We start from the raw sequence: 18046 nt of genomic DNA on the forward strand, positions 1-18046 counted from the left end.
CACGCCAGCGAGGAAATCGTCGCGCCAACTTTGCTCTTTCGCGCGCAGCACTGACGCAAGTTTGCGCGCCCGAGGATCAAAACTAACGCGCCTTAATGTCGGCGTGCATTTTCATTCGTGTCCTTAATTGCGCTCTCTGGAGTCGCGACAAAGTGACAGTCGCCCTCCGAACCCCCAAAGGGCTGCTCGACAAACCTCCAAACTCGATTTGATCAAATCGAACTTTGCCTAACTTGCGGAACTTCCAAACGTCGCACAGCACGATTTTAATTCTAATCAATTTCTCCTTCTCCTGCTCAACATGATTGCATGTTTAACATTTTTAGTGATGATTTTTTTTTCAAATTGGAATGCTGAAAATACAACATAATTATCTAATCAAATTTAATCACATAGATCGTGCAAAGTCAGATCTTTTTGAAAAAAATTTTGCTATAAATCCTGCAGCAACCTGACGAAAATATTAATTTTTATAAATTGATAATATAATTTTAGATCAATGACTTTTTTTAGCTTTACTGAGTAAAAACAAATGGATAAAAAAATACGAAATAATAAAATTTTAAAAGTAAATCTAAAAATTAAAAGTTTTAAATAATAATCATATGTTATAAAAATCAAGTATTTAAATTAATATTAATTAAATAACATTTTTTTTATAAAGTTTGGTATCCAATTTTTGTTTCCTTTTGTCAAATAATTTTTTCATTTTGTTTTCCGAGCTGAGCATTGAAATCACAAAGTCTGTAAATAACAATTTTTGCGCCAGGGCAAGCTCCCCGTGGGTGCTGTTAAAAAATGTGTGCGCTCGGAATGAAAAAGTGCCGAAATGCAAGTTTTTTTGGTTAGCCCACCCGCTTTTCCGTGTTCTCTCTGCGAATCGGCGCGGGTCCCCCGCAGCTTTATTTCACTCGAGCAGAGGAAGGGCTGCTTTCAAAGTTGGCTAAACAAGCGTGCAGCTCGCTGGCTGGCTGCTGGAATTTATTAATTTGTATGTTTCGCAGCGTTGCTGCTCATATTCCCCAGCTCCCATGGTAATCTCGTAATGGCGTAATGCAAGCAATTAAGCCTGCTTTACCTTCAGGTATGGCGAGAGAGCGGCGCGAGCAAGCGAGAGAGCGCTATGGATGCTCCGCGCGCGCCGTCGTAAATCTCAAAATAATTAATTCATAATTCTGCGATTACGTTTCGGGCCCGAGTGGAGCGCTCTTTTAACCAGCCCCCTTTGCCTGCCCACCTAATTTTGGCTCAGAACCTACAAAATGATCCTGCAAAACATTTCTTTCCTCTTTTGTAAGAAAAAAAAATCACTTCGTTTCATTGTGTAAAGTGCACTTTTTTCCTCTGGGTTTTTTTAATTTTTTATTTTTTTATTATTTGTTTGAAAACAAGTTCAGTACATTGTGGTTGAAAAAATACTGCAATTCTTTTTACCACATCCTGGTGTTTAACTAGCATAACCTTATTAAAGCGCTTCCTTTTTCCGTATTGAAATAACAAACACAAGTAATTCGCGCTACATTTAAAAAAAAAAATAATAATAATACTGAAAAATTTGAGAAACTTGTATAAAATCAACATCTATAAATGTTTCATGGAAATTCCCATATATTAAAAGATATTTCCTAGGAAAACTTAATATTTTAAAGCACCAAAAAATAATTTATGCTTGTTCGCGGTCAAAAAGATATAAAAATGTACTTAAGTAATCTAACGATTTCTAAGAACTATAAATTTCTTGTTTAGCTGTGGTTGTAATGAGTGTGTTGACTCGGCTAAATGTGCATTATTTTTATAATTGTTTTCGTTTTTTAAAACATGAAAGGTAATTGTGAGTAGAAACAAGAATAATAGTTTGACAATTTTGATATTTAATTTACAAGTTATTGCAATATGTGATTTTTATCAGCTGTAATTATGCTGTAGATGCAATTAAATAAAAAATAATATAGAAAGCAGTACCCGATTGCCCATAAAAATTCACTGCAAGTAGAATTATCTATGATGATCACATTTGACGTCGAAATTCAAACTCATTTACTATAGTTGATGAGCATCTAACAAGTTCCAAGATTGTTCTACCTTAGAGACAGGGGCGAGGCAGATTTTAAAGGAAATCGCATTAAGCTCCCTTTGCGCATAATTAATCTCCTTGCCTTTGCCGCCGCTACTGAGCGTCAATAATTTGAAATTTGCCGCCACCAACAAAATTTTTGGACCGTGTGACATTATAATTATGAAATTTTTCCAGTTCATTCCAGTTCAGCAAAACTGTCAAATATTATTTTGAGAGAGCAGCGAAGTAAATTTAATGTTATTAAAATTATTTTGTTCTCCTTCGTAACAATAAATTCTGATTCATGCATAATTAACAAACAGCCCCTTTTACGCGAATTCACGCAATTTAATTTCGAAACGAGCTGCGGTTGAATCGCTCCTCAAGAATCCTCAAAATCCAATTCATTTGTGTGTGCGCGCAATTTCTTATTTGGTTTCCTCCCCCGCGTATGCTGTGCGTGTTATTTTATACATATATTATGTTCAGGCGAAGAGGGCGAATCTCGGCCGCAAAACGCACTAATTTTAATGAGGAGAGCTATTCTCGGTCCTAGTGTTTACTCATTAGCACCCCCTCAACCCTGCCTCTCTCATCACTCTTTTTATTAGCGTGCGCGAGTGAGAAAGGTAGAAAGGTGCATTTTGAAACTCGCAAGCCTTGAAAGGGCGAAGGCTGCAAAACATAAATGCACATTTATGTTTATATACAATTTCTATGTTGTTTTGTTATTGCCTGATTTAGTTCGCTGAATTAAATTTTAAATTGATTACAAATTTGATTCGATTGAATAAAAGTTTATTTAGTTTGAAAACTAATTATAATTACAAAGAAATTATTTTAGAGAAAATTCAAATCACATATAAGAAACCAAAAAACGTATTTTAATTTATCACTTAAATTGTATTTTGAATTTAGTTGGTCTTTTCTATTCAGTTATTATAGATACTTTTGAACTGAAAGTTTAAGCAATGATTTGCCAAAGCTTGGCAAAGTTTCTTTGGCAGCTCGACCTCCTGCAAAACAAAAGAGCCAAAAATAACCCACACACGAAAGTTACCTTTCCCCGGAGCCGCACGTCGCGGTTTCCATCAAGCTTTCCTCTCTCTCTAGGTACTTTTTAATATTAGAGACCCAAAGGCCGTAATAATAACAGTAAAAAATCTCTCAGCGGTGGCTGCGGAGAGGCAGCGAAGAATGTGGAGGCGCCAGCTAGCTGGAAAATATAATAATAAAAGGGCAGCAGCAGTCAAAGCATGTCATCTAGCTGGGTGTCCTCGCTTGCGAGCGAGAATGTGCTAAAAGAGAAAGGACCGGCCAGCATCGACGGAATTATTTCGCTGCAATAACAACAAAAGTGCGCCTCTCTCTCTCTCTCCATCTCTTGGTGGTATTTTGCGCCGACGGTCGCTTTATTACCAGAGGCCTTCAATCTGTCTCGGCAGCAGCAGCGGCACCGAAAAATGACGAGACGCCGCCCAAGAAAACTCACTCGCACGAGAATTCATTAAAATTATGTTGCAACTCTCGCCGAGTTCAGCTTTTGTCCCGCTCTCGAAAATTAATCTGGCTTCGCTCCGGCACGTGCACAAATTCAATTTGCACTCACAATGTGCGTGCCATGGTATAAGCACCACACCCAATCCCCCCATGACAGAAGTCATTTTCTCTCAAAAATGGAAATTAGGGGTTGCTTTTTGTTTAGTCTGTGAAATTGAATTGTTAATTTCAGGATCAAATAATACAAATGAGATCATTTTGGCAAAAAATATTGCTCAAAATTTATTTCCAACTAAATTATCTAAACTAGGTAAATTTTGCTTGACAATTGTCAAGAACATTAACAAGCATTACAAAGATTTAATTTTCGTTAAACTGAACAATTTTAAATTTTTTTAAGATTTTACAAGGTAAGTTTATTGTTGTTTATTCTACTCAGGAGGAAAATGGAGGTGATTTATTGAAATTTTGAAGTAATTTCAAAATACATATTTGTTTATTAAAATATCATTTAAAGCAATTTAATCGGGGAATTTTATAACAGCTCAAATTATTCTCAACGAGGTTTTATAATTTTTCCTGATTCGATCATAAAATAAAGACAAATATTTTTCTCTAACAACAATTTTTGGCTGCGATCTGAAGCTTTATGATTCATGAGCTAGCCATCTTGGTCGTTTTAGAGAAGAAACTAAAAAACTCATCAAAGAAAAACCGACTCCCCCTTAAATAAAATCGTTAATAGTACCTTATAAAAAATATTTTGTCTTCACAGGAAGAAATTGTACTCTATAAATCTTCCTAATCACGATTTTGAATTAAAAAAAAATACAGCATTCCCTGTTATATTTCTAATTGTGCAAGCGCTAGTGAGGAGCTGCACGTAATTAATATTTTAACACTGTGCCCGCTTTGACGGAAGCACCACTTATTAAACTTGGCTGCAGGGCTCACTTTTGAATGAGTGAGATTTGTACAAAAGGCGAGCGAGCGAGCGAGGGTTGCAAAATAATTTACGCCAGCGGAATGATGTCGGAGATGCAAATAAAATGTTATTGCTGCCTCCGTTGCATGCAGAGCTAGCAAGATTAAGGAGAGACATAAAAGAGCTGCAGCGAGGGTTGCGCATACTTGTCTCTTTCCCAATCGAGCGAGCATGCACATGGCACTGCACAACACACACAGAGACAATGCACTTATTCCGTTGTGTGTTACACACGCCATTAGATGTGAAATAAATATGAGACCGTTAAACTTTAATAACGAGCAGCCGTCCCGAGTGCGAGCGACGGCAATTCGAATCTGCAGTCTGCAGGGAATCGGCGGATGGCTGCTGTGGGGAGCGCACACGCGAAATCAAATGCGTGTTCGGCCGAGGGCAAATCGGCCAGAATATATAACCAAGTCTTTACCGTGCCATTTGATTTTTGTTCAACCCCAAATCTTTTTCCCCCTTGATTTTATGCTACAATTATTGTCTCTTTTTAATACATTTATTTGTCTTTTTATAGACAAATTTCGAACGTTGCAAACATTGCAATCAAAGTAAAATGTATTTCTCAAACTACAATAGTTCTTGAATATATGTTTTTGTAAATTTTTAATTTTTTAAAAGTAATTGAAAAATATACGGCTTATATATTAAAGTTTTTTTTTAATTATATTTAAAATTATTATAATAATGCTTGCATTTTTAAAATTTTTCAATTTAAATAGTATATTAAGCAAGACTTTTAATAGAACACGTGATATAGAATTGATGCAGAACTGCAAAAAGTTGCGAAAAAGGGCGGACCAGCGGACTCGAACCCGACCCTGTGCGCGGGTGCGCTGGGCTGGTCAGGGTTTTATCCCTTCCACTACCACGGGTTCTGCCCCTATATTATTTTATATTATAATATATTATTTTTTGTTTTTCTTTAATTAAAAGGCGAACAAGTAAAAACATAAGGTTTTGTGCGTTTCAAGCGCTGAAAATACGCTCATGGTCGGAGTTGGTTTACTTTAATTTTAAAATAATTTTAACAAGAAATAATATACATTTGAAAATTACCATACCGATTTAAAATTAGATGGGCTACAATTTTTCCTATACCACCAAAAAAATCGGAGGGGGCGTTCATTATGAAAATTTCAGTTAAAATCAAAATTTGTCTAAAAATGGCCTTGAACGTGTATGTACACGTTTGGTTACTATTGAAAAATTGTTGGAAAACTAAAGATACGTCTAGAAAAGTTATATTTCAAAGTAAATTCTTAGCGCGAGAATTAATCGGACGATTGAAGCAAATTCCGAGATTTCACTCCTCACTAGGAAACCCAAAATCTAACTTTTTTATTCATTCACCTTTTAACAAAAGAAAAACAAAAAATAATATAATTCTGGAAATCACCATATCGATTCAAAATTAGATGGGCTACATTTTTCCCTATACCGGCAAAAAAATCCAAAGGGGCGTTCATTTCGAAAATTTCAGTCAAAGTCAAAATTTGTCTGAAAGTGACCTTAAACGTGTTTGTACACGTTTGGTCAGCATTGAAAAGTTGTCGGGCGTTGCAATATTAGTCTAGAATAGTTATTTAGAAGTTTTTATATCTCATAGAAAAATTAAAAACTCAAAATTTGAGTTTTTTTTAAAAAATTATAAAAATTCGAAAAAATTTTTGGGATTTTTTTTAACCACATGGGGGTGACCTATGGACAGGTGGTTATCATTGAAAAAATTATCGACCCATATTGTATTTCGATCGGCAGTTTTAGCGCGTCCTCGTATGAAATTCATCGTAGTTTAAATCGTATATTAAGCAAGATTTTTAATAGAAAAAGTGATTTTGAATTGATTCAGAACTGCAAAAAGTGGCGAAAAAGGGCGGGCCAGCGGTATCGAACCCGACCCGCGCGCGGTTGCGCCGGGCTGGTCAGGGTTTTATCCCCTCCACTACCGCGGGTTCAACCCAACGGGCTGGCACACTCGCCTGACAATGGCCTTAAAAAAACGGGTTATGAGCATTGTGGCAGGCCAAACCACAACAATGAAACATACTTTGATTATTGGTTGTTGAGCAACAATCAAAACTTGCTCCGATTGTTGTGATTCGTTAACCTTGGGGCCGAATTTGAAAATTTCAAGTTCTCGGCAGCAATTTAAAAATTTGGCATTTGAACATTTTGGCATTTAGCTACTTTGCACGCTGACCAACCAGGTATTTAGCCAGATTGAAAGGACTTGCAGCTATTTGTGACATTAAAAACTGAGGCTCCCTTGGGCGGATGTGATCTTTTCGATCTTGGAAATTTTAGCAAAATCTTTGCTAGTGGCGCAGGTACTATTAATTGTCCTAAACTTCAATGTTTCCCTCTGAACAATTATTTTCCTTTTAAAGCACAAAAAAAAAATCATAGACATTGTAAAAAGTAATAAAATTTAAAAAAGTAATTCATAAGTTGAACATCAGAAGGTCGTGTCCGCAAAAAGCGTGAACGATAAAAGTATTAAATTTAAATTAACCATGAAATTTAATTCATTAAATTTTGAATTTTTAAATTTTTTTCAGTTGTTTAAATCATATATATAGCAAGGTTTTTAATAGAAAAAGTTTTTAGAATTGATGCTGAACGTCAAAAAGTTGCGAAAAAGGATGGACCAGCGGACTCGAATTATAAATTGAGAAATAATTATACAATATAATACATACATATTATCGCCGAGGAATATAATAAGGTCAATCTTAACTATTCCAACTATTCACATAAATTTTTTGCAGCTTTTGAATTGATTGCTAGTGCTACAAAATGATTTTTGGTCATTTGAATTTAAAAATTACAAATACTCATTTTATTTGCCTCCTTTCAAACTAGAGGAGAAATAAAAATAAATTCGCATCTTATATTGTCTGATGCGTACTTTTTCTTTAACTAACACACCTTTAAGCCTCTCGTCAATCAACTGCTGTGGTGGCACTGAAACTCGCAACTCAATCCACTTAAAAGCGTGAAATGATTTTGCACCGTCATCAGCCGGCACTCGCGCGAAAGCAGGGAAATTAAGACTGCCGGGGTAGCAAGCAAATCGGGCCGAGATTTATCTCGGGCAGCTCAGGATTGCGCGCGGCATGCTTTTAGTGCCGGCTCTAATTCAATATCCGCCGACATCCACACACACACATACACACGACGAGAGAGAAAAAAGCTCTTCCTTTTTTGTTACTCGCTCTCGGCGGGCGACGAAAAAGTGGCGAAACTACGAGACTGGCAAAGTAGCAACAACAAGTTAGTGCCTTTGGTCGGTTGTAAGCGAAAAGCGCAGACAATGCGTGGGCGAAGAGCAGCAGCTAGTCATTGCTGCACGCTGTTTTGGCATGGCCAACGAACACAAATAAAGGGATTAGGTGCAGTCGAGGAGACAGCCAAAAGCGTCGGAGAGAAAAAGTGCCGCTCGAGCCAAAGAAAATTCGCTTTCTTTCTTTCTTGCCGCCGAGATTACCCGTCTTTCCTTCACTCCTCGCCTGCCCGGCCGAAATAAAAATTACACATCTCCATTAGGCGAGAGTGGCGTATTTTCGTCCTGCAGTGGATATCGTCGCCCCCAATCAGTCCTTTGCCGGCTAAAAAAAATGCCCGAGCCGCTTTCCCCCAACTTGTGTGTGTGTGTTCTTTTAATTGAAATTGAATTGCACTGCACTCAGCCACTGCTATCTTTCTATCTCATCCGATACAATATTATCGCTGGCAGTAAATTAATTTTGCTGCCTGGCGCCAGCGACGAATCGGAAAAATAAATCAATTTGTGCTGATGCTGACCAACTGCGATGCCGGATGTCAAAGCTGACAATCGCATTAGCGCGCAACAAAATCTGGATCGTGTCTCTCTTATTTTGTTTTCTGTTCAAACGCGATCAAATCACAATGAATAAAATATTTCAAATTTACCTACACAGAAAACATTAAATTTAAATAATTAACTGTAGCATCAATGTAAGACAAGTTCTAATTTGGAATTAAAATTAAGAAAAGAAGAATTCGAATTTTTTTAGAATAATCTTTTATTGCTAAATCACGACGTATAAATAAAGTAATAGGGTATAAGCGGTATAAGTTTTGAAAAAAATTGCAACCTAAGAAACCGCAATGTTCAAAAAATTTAATGAAAAGTTTAAACTTGCGTAAAAATAAGATCTTTGCAAATGTAATTTTAACAGTGTCAGGCGTGGACAAATTAATGAAAGATTCAAATTCATATTGGAAAAATTAAGTAATACCATCTCAAAAAGCTGCTACGTGAGGTGTTTTTTCTCAATTATCCGAAGAAAGGGTGGATTTTTTAAATAAAAATTTTTCGCTGGCGTTGTGCGCCTCTCTCTTTCTTGATCGTTTCGCAATTTGGCGCTCGGCTGCCATGTTTCCTGTCGACGCGCGGCGGGCGTTTCGCAAGGATGGCAGGCAACCCGCTTGCTCTTGTCACTTGGCCTATTTGTGCGTAATAGTGGTGCAAGACCGCCAACCAGCCACTCATCTCCCTCGGCAGCAGCAACCCTGGGCCGCCGCCGCTTTCGCCAAATTGGGTTATCGTTCTCGCAAGATGAAGGTGGAAGAGAGAGCGGCTGGAGGGCGCTTGGTGCGCGCGGGCTACTCCACCCTCGCCAGCAAACGCATAGCAAACGGAGAGTGTGCAAACGCCAATTACTTGTAAACTGACACGCTGCAATTAATTTTGTTCTCGTGCACCCGTCCGTCTTGATTAGCTGATCAATCTATTTAGCAGCGAAAGTTGCTTTTACAAAAATAATTCCCTCGAGTGAAGTCAGCAATAATTTTACCTAATGACTTTTTCATCGAGAGCGAGAGAAATGCGAAAACATTTTGACCTTCCTTTTAAACCTGGCTTAAACTGTATTAAAATATATGTTTTTACTGTCAACTAAATGATTATATTTATTAAACTGCTTGTCGTTTTGAACTTTTTTATCTTCAATGTTGATTGTGAGAGAAAATGCAAATTCATACGGAAATTAATGAAGTTAAACTATTTACCTCCGACTCCGACACAAGTTTTTACCAGGTTCTTAGTAAATCTTTAAATTTCCAGGAAGTTTCAGCAATATTTACATCAAAAGATCCTTAATTATAAACATGCGTTTATATTATAAGTTACTATTTAAAACTTCAACTGATTTGTAATTTTGTGTAACAAGACAAGTCAAAAAAGGGGATGATGCATATCCCTGAAGAAAATTTTAATAATTTAGCTCCATGCATTTTAATTTAAATAAGTCTCCAGATTTCAATGACGTTTTATTGGTTGAAAATTGGGCAACTTTCCCCCAAACACAAACCTCTTTGAAATTAAATAAGCAAAGAAAATAAATAAATCAAGGTTTTGATTTTTTACGGTTTAAGTTTTTTAATAACATTTGCAATCTTTTACAATAAATATAAATAATATTTATATCAAATGTTTGAATAAATGCATAAGCTAAAACAGGTAATTCATTCATTAGTCAATGGACTTGTCTATAATTACAAAAAATACCCCTCTTCAGAAATGCAAAAGAAGAAATAATATTAAATTACATTTTTTCCGAGCATGTACACTTAAAAGAAGTGTTTTCCCCGAACATGAAACACGCCGCAGCGCTGTTTGCGAAACAATAGAAGAACACGGCAAATACTTTGGGCGAAAGGGAAAAATAAAACGGCAAAGTGGTTTAGCGCGCTGTGCCGAGCGCAAAATCGAAAAGCGGATAAATTTTCATATTTGCCAGCGCGTACGTGTGGGAAAAGCAAATAAAGCACACGCGACACAGCAGCTATAGCGAGAGAAAGAAAGAAAGAAAGAAAGTTTGGTAGGCGAAGTGGAAGCAGGCGTGGAAACAAGAAGAAAAAGCGGTCCAAGAAAAAAGCGACCGCGCTCGCTCGGTGCAGTTGGTATTGCCTGCGAGATTTCCCATGGGGAAGGTGGGAAATTCATACACACTGCACACCAGCAACATCTTCCGCAGGGATGGGCGGCGGAAAAGAAGAAGCGAGTTTTGCGGTCGTGTCTTTTGCCTATTCCTCGGCGCAACGGAATTAAAGATCAAGATAAACAAGACATATTATTGTGGAGAACCCTTTCTCTCTTTTCCTCTTGGCTGCTTAAAAATGACACCACGCAAATCCCCTCTTGTTTTTTCCTCTCTTCTGAAAAGTGTTTCAGTTTTTGCTTATCAGATATGGCTTTCTTCGCGGCGCGGATTTGCAACAAAATCTCGTTTGCGCCGCGAAACTGCTGCGCGTTTTTATTATTGTTTCCGCGACCCCCTCAAGAATGATGTTTTGTCTCCCCCGCGAATGCATTCCCATAAATATCAGTCCCGTCGCGGAGGGCAAAAGAGATAAATGCATAATTTTGTGGCGAATCAAAGCAAACGAGAATTGCTGTTTGTTTGTGTGTGTCCTTTTTTGTTACACTGCAGTAAAAAAATTTAAAAAGGGAGATAAGCTGCTCTATATTTTTTTAGTATGTGAGATACATTTTTTCTTTCGATTACGAATATATATATTTTAATATTTCAAAAAGAGAAGATGACCATAATATGCAAATTCAAATTTAATAATACCTCAATAAATAAAAGGTAAAAAATTCATTTTAATTTAGATGGGATAAAAAATCACAAAAAACTCAAATAAAGAAAAAATCTGTTAGTATAAGAAATTAAATTAGTATAAGAAACTATAAAATAAAAGTTTTTAACTGCTTTATCTGCAAGTTTAAGAATCAGAATAAAAATATGGGGCATACTTTTGATCCTCAACAAGTATTATTTTTAGGCTTAACAAAGCCAGATTGAACCATGTAAAGGATAATAAAAATAATAGGTAAGAGTAAGATGTATTCATACATTTCGGTTGTCCTTACCTCTTACTACTTGGAAGATTTTTTTTTTAATATTTTTAAACACTAAATCTTAAAAGAGTATTAATTTTTTATTAAAATACATGAATATACGTTCTCTGATTGATTTGTTTAATTAAATAATATTTATTTATTATTCTTAAATTTTTGTTTATTTTTACAATCAATTCTTACAATCAAATCAGCAAGAAATAAAGTGTAAAACTTTGTAACTCAAAAATAATAAACCCTATGCAATCTCAAGTGTTATTTATAGTAGCAACAACCATTAGGAGCTTCTTTAGTTCTCATATAGTTCTTCAATAATAAATTTGATTATCCTGAGTACTGCTGGGGTTCACTGAGTTTCTAATCGGCGTTTCGCCGCAGAAACGATAATGAAATCGGTGTGGTCAAATAATACAACAAACGCTCGCGCACTTTGATCGAGTCGAAAAATTGGCCGCCGCCACAGCAAGCAGAGCCCGGTGCGTGTTATCAAATTTAGCAGAAGGGCGCACTTTGGAAACATTTCGCCCACATCTGCGGATTCGAACGGGCGAGCAAGAGAGCGAGCGAAATCTGGCCGAGGGGCTGAATAGAAAGCTGCAGACTTGATCGCATTCTCGTTATTAGATTTGGCCAACAACCCTCCTGGCCTGCCTGCCCGGCCGCTCGAAACCAACTACTATTTAATAATAAGGTCATTGGCCGGGCAGATTTTCCACTCTTCCCCGAAGCTCGTGCTGCGAGTTCCGAATTCATCGCAATACAAGCGACGGGAAAAAGCGAGAGAGCAGTTCTCGCCGATGCGCCCGTGGGAGGTCTGCTGCTCGATTCTCATTCCGGACTCGATCCTTCTTTTGCCTACAAGTGGCGAATCGTGTTTTTTCCCTTTCCCTCACACTCAACTCGCTTCCCTTCTCAATGGGAACATTATTTTTAGGCCCACGCTGCCGATGTGTTGCTGCGCTGACGGCGATTGCATTGTTGCTTTTGGAGAGGAAGTCTCTGTCTAAATATTTACTTAGCTTTAAAAAAAATAAGGAAAAATTGTTTAAATTTATTACAATTTCTTACAATTTAAAACAGCCATCAGGCACATCTTTGTCTTATTTTAAAGAGATAAAATTTTTTTAAATTTTTCTTTACCTTTTATCGCAATCGTTCTTTTGTACGTCTTTCCATAAATTTCACTCATATATTATTCTTAAAAAAAGAAAAAAGAAATCAAAAGAAATGAAACCTTGATATCATTTTTTCAATTTTTTTTATTGATGATTAGTAGACACAATTTGATATATATTTAGTAACTTTTCATCGCTAATTAAGCTACTACTAGCCAAATTATTTGGGGTGACATTATTTGTAGGCTAGGACGGGAGTTAGTGAAATTTAATATTTAAATTAGTTAATGCTGTGTACATTTAATTTTATAATATTTTAAATTGAAGCAAGTGAGCGTGATAGTGTGTCAGGCACACACGGCAGTGTATTCCGGGCGGAAAACAAACGAGCCGGGCCAGGGGAGGTTTTATTTGAGCGCGGGCCCAGCGGACAGAGAATAAGTAGAAGTAGTAGACATTAGCTGGCGGCGGCGTTTCGCTGTTTGGCACGAAGAGAGAGAGCCGAGCAAGAAACATAAAAAGGGTTGGCAACACAAAGTATTTGCAAACATGATATTCACAGAAAGCTGCACAAACACAGCACAAATAGCTGCGCGCCGTTCTCACCAGCATATACTTTCAAAGGCTCCAGTTTCATCTCTCGCAACGCAAAATACACTCTCTTGCAAAACAGCGCCTTTCAAAATGAGCACGCACTTGTTTATTAAAACGCCGAGGCGGCAGTGAGAATTTTGCGTTTTGCGGCTCTCCTGCATCTGCTTCCGCGAATTTGTTTGCTAATTTCGTTTCCCAACCTTCATTCAGTCCGTATTTAGTTGCACAACATTATTTTACTAAACTTCACATTTTTCTTGATAAAAGAAATGAATTAATTTAAATAGGTAAAACAATTACTGGTCTTTAGGCTTCATAACAGAAAACTACCACCATTGTGCCAAACCACTTGTGCTCAAACCTGCAGCCCATTTCGCAATTATACCAGTGGTATCAGGGATCCCAGCGCCAATTCTGTGATCTTCACCCTCGGTCGAAAATAAAGCCAATTAGAGACAATTTTCTTTTTCAGGGCAACACTCGCAGTTGGCGGCTCCCATTTCATCTTTTCTCATCAAAGAGAAAATTCGTCAGGAGAGATGAGAAAGAGAGGAGAAAAGAATGCGACGAGCGGAAAGAAAAGCTCCGCTCTTTATATATTGTTTGCCAAGTTTGCAGCTCCAGGCCGGCGCGGATTATTATTTTTAATTAATATTAACGACGGCTTTTATGAATTCATATATTCCGCTCTCTCTCCGGCTCAATCTTAATCCGCGTGTAAATATGCGTGGAGAGAAGAGTTTGTTCTTAAGTGACGAGATAAATTTGAAAGAAGGAAGGAGATGGTGACGCACACAAAGTCGGAATTCGTTTTGCTGTCTCACTTTTCGAATTTGAAAGAGAGAATCGCTCTCTTTTCTCCCCTGGCTCATTAAAATTGCATGCAGCTTATCTGGATATTCTCAGTTTCAAATTCGTGCAGCTGAGTTGGGAAAGTCAAGGAAATTTTAAATTTTTAACTTGCATAAGAGGAGTTTTTTCCTTCGAGGGTAAAACGAGGGAAGTTGATTAGAGCTGGAAACAATATGCTAATTGTAAGTTTAAAAAAATGGTCAAATAGTAAAAGTTTCTTCGAATACAAATAAAATTTTCAGTTTTGAGCAGAAAATTGTTAACAAATTACAAATATTTTGAATTTGAATATGCAAATTTTAATTGGGGTTTAAAATAATTCACGAAATTTTTCCTAATTTTTAATCAATTAATGAAGTTTGCTCATTTTTTCAACTATGTTTTACTATTCTTACTTTTTTAATCAAGAAGTTCAGATTAGAACTAATAAAATTGATGCTGGTGGTTTCGTGTCGGCCACACCTTTGTCCTCTGCGGGAACGTGACCGGCGGCACGGGCACAGATTAACCGCATAAAATAAGTCAGAGTCCACACAGCATTATCAATCTCCATCTGCGCTGCTGAGAAGCAGCTAACTCGCCATTAATTTCTGCCTTCATCGCACTTTCTTTCCCTTGTCATTTGTCCTTGTCTTCTTCTCCTCCGCTTCTTGCACGTTGCCTTCGTTCGGCCAGCAGCTTTTTATACACTTTTTATTGCTCGCATGATTAATTATTATCTGCACCAGTAACTTTTTCCGCCATTGCATTTAATCTCACTGCGAAAACTCGTTTCGCGCGCACGGCCGAGCGCGATTTATTGATTAATTGCCCGTTTGATTGTGTTTGATTGGTGTAACATTTTTGACACTCTCTTTCCAAACTTTTTCCTGCCGAAGCGGTATTTGTTGTGGAAAACCAAAGCTTCTGTGTACACCTTGACTTATTGAATGTGAGAGAAAAAACTCTCCTTGGTCTTTTTTTTCACCCCCTGATTCAAATCTCTGTAAAAAATTGAGTCGGTCGGTGTTTGGACTGCGTTTTGCGTGCCAAATCTCTTACGGGAATGGAAAATCCTTTTGATAAATACGCTGCAGTGGCGCAGGAGGGATTTTGATTATCAAGTCAGCGAGAGCCGAGTCTCCTTTGTTGTCCGTCGCTCCGTCCCCCGGTAGCGTAGGAGGAAAAGAAGCGGCTTTTATTCCCTGCCTGGGGCTGTTCAGGCTTTACTTGCCCGACAAAAATGGAAATGGCGCAGTTTTTCATATTTAACAAATTTAAAACATAATTTGCATGATATTTTTTTTGGTAAATTTTAATTTTATTAACATGTCTTTTTTAATAATTTTGGCTTTCGGCTTTATCTGTGTTATGAGAACAACGCAGACGTAATCAAAGTAATGCGCTTTTCGCCACCATACACGTCGAAAACTGCCTCGGCTCAAAAATATTGATGTTCGGTAGGCATCATTATTGGTGCCCACTGGTGCAGTCAGTGGACAAAAATCGAGACTTGGCGCACGCACGCCGCTTAAAATGGCTCGCGGGCAGAAAATAAAGGCGCTGCACGGCACCCCCTCGCGCGCAGAGAACAGTTTTTGATAAACTTTCCAACCCTCTGACCTCTCCTGCAAGTTTTCTTCGCCGGACGCGCTTCCGGCAAAACTTCAAAGGTGGAACAAAAATGCACTTTTGAACACAATATCTTGCCAAACAGCAGAAACTTTATTGATTTTTCTATCCTTTGCAAATACATCAAAATACGTAAATACTTACTTTATTTAAAATGCAAAGTTAAATTAAAATTTTATATACAAACTCGATGATTTTGTTTAATATCTTGGAATTTTGCAATTTAATGCAAATATTTGAGAATAAAAAAGTTGCTTTTCAAACTGGTTTTAGTTTTGAAAATCAATTAAAATGGTTTAACTGGGACCAGAATCTTAAGATGAATATTTAGATTCCTAATATTTCAGAAGTTCAGCCCTCAATTTTGATGAAAATACTTATTTCTTGAAGCTTTGATTTTTGCTAAATTTTCACCGTTCTCTTGTCAATTTCTCTCTTGAAATTTTTGTCCTTTTCCACATGAGAAATTCGTAAATCTGGGGTTGATTTTTCACTATCCGTTGGCGCAAATTAGCATGTCAAAGAGCAGTCGGAAAGCAGCAGCAGCTTTGTCGGACACACGTTATGTTTCATTTTAACAAACTAATGCGCTTTGCGGACCATAATGGAGATTTTAATCCGCGAATAATAAATGTAACGCGCGCCATATATTTTCCTTAGCACGGAATAAAAGTTGGTGCACAGCAGCACTCTCACCATACACACACACACACATCGTACATACAACATATACAAAACCGCTGCCATGATATATGGCCAACTGTTACATGAAGCATGGATCAATGGTTCAACAAAAGAGTTGGCTCGCCCGCCCGCCCGCCCGCTCGCAGGCACACTCATTTCGTATTCATCATATTTACATTACATCATCCTCTGAGCCGGCACATAAAAATTCCCGTCATTACCAATAGTAGCAGGCAGGCAGTAAAACAGAATGCGCCCGGCCGTAAAATAAACGGCTGGTCAAAGACAGGATTTTGTTTATCACCATCATCCAACGTCTCATGCACCGGGATTATTTCCACTTTCAAAGTGATACCAGCGGTAATTTTCCAAATTCGTGTTTTACAGATTGTCCAGCAGATTCAAAATATGCCAATGTTAAAAAAAAAAAAATAAGGGTTGGGCTAAAATATTTATTTTTATATTGTAAAATAAGTAATTTTTTTAACCCTTATTTGCGGGATATTTAAATTAATTTGATCACCTTTTTTTGATTGATTATCGGCTGGAATATTACAGCAAAAAAATTACAGAAAATAAAGCTCACATGAATATTTTAAATTCTACTCATATAATTTCTAAAATTTCATAAAGTTATGAAATTTTATGTATTACCTTTGAAGTTACTACATGAATAGAGCTATATGGTTAAAAATGCGATTACTTCATAAAATAAACGCATTGTAAATTGGTAACCCTTTTTAGAAGAGATATTCAGAAGTTCTCTCTGGCTAACCATTTTGAATGCACCCATTCTTATTCATCAATACAAAATTTATTTTATTTAGAAACCTTCATGATGATCGCTCCCCCCTTTAATAAAATTTATATTTAGGCCCACAAAGCTCTACATTATGCTTTAAAGGAAATGTTATATATAAAATGAATTTCATGAATAGAATGGATATTGCGGCTGCACCATATTGTCAGTGGGTCGTTAGCAAGCATTTTGAGGACAATGAATTACCCTACCTGCCTTTACAAAAGTTGCTCCTTTTGGACAAAAGCCAGCGCAAACAGAGCTGGGCGAAATGCCGCAAGCGTCCAACAGCAACATGTTACACATAAATTGAGCTATATAGTATTTGCAAGGCGCAATTACACTCTGCGACGACTTTCATTTGATTTTTCATGCCCTATTGCATAAAACTCCAATCAAAACAGTGTTGATTTATAAAAATGATCATATGTATTTATTTAAATGTTTATTTTACTTTTGTATCTATATTAATGTGGTTTTTCCATCATTACTTTTCGTTTATATTTAGTGAATAAAATGCTAATTGCCAGTTTATGGCCGACAGTGTTATTGTAAAAAAACAATTAGGAAATTTCAAGAAGTCCCAGCTATAAAGAGCTAAAAATTAAGTTTATTTTACACAATCCATATTTTCAATAATCTTCATTTGAATCAAAACTTGTGCACAGGTTAGGAGATTTTTTTGTAGTGCGATGTAATAGATATGATTATAAATTCCAAAATTAAATTTATAAAGATCCAATGTTTACGGGCTCTTTTTTCACTTCTGTAGATCAACCATTTTCTGCAAATAGAGAAGAAGATTTGGAGAGACCTTTTGTGGGCCTCGCGTGTAGGACCTGCGGGGAAATGCGAAAAGGAAATTTGCATGGTGCGCTGTCAGTGGCAGCAGGTGGCTTGACTTCAAAGAGTGGCCGGTCGGCGAAAGTGTCACCAAAGCGTGCGTGCT

The 18046-nt window shown here is 37.1% G+C and overlaps 1 long non-coding RNA gene across 1 annotated transcript in view; it reads left to right on the plus strand.

The window, feature by feature from the left end:
• LOC132196226 (uncharacterized) overlaps positions 1-18046 on the plus strand; it is a 40967-nt gene that overhangs the window by 9698 nt on the left and 13223 nt on the right. The gene's annotated exons all lie outside the window — the stretch shown is intronic.

The sequence above is a fragment of the Neocloeon triangulifer genome, unplaced genomic scaffold (genome assembly GCF_031216515.1).
Source record: "Neocloeon triangulifer isolate White Clay Creek 2 clone unplaced genomic scaffold, ASM3121651v1 ptg000011l, whole genome shotgun sequence".
Taxonomy (NCBI): Eukaryota; Metazoa; Arthropoda; class Insecta; order Ephemeroptera; family Baetidae; genus Neocloeon; species Neocloeon triangulifer.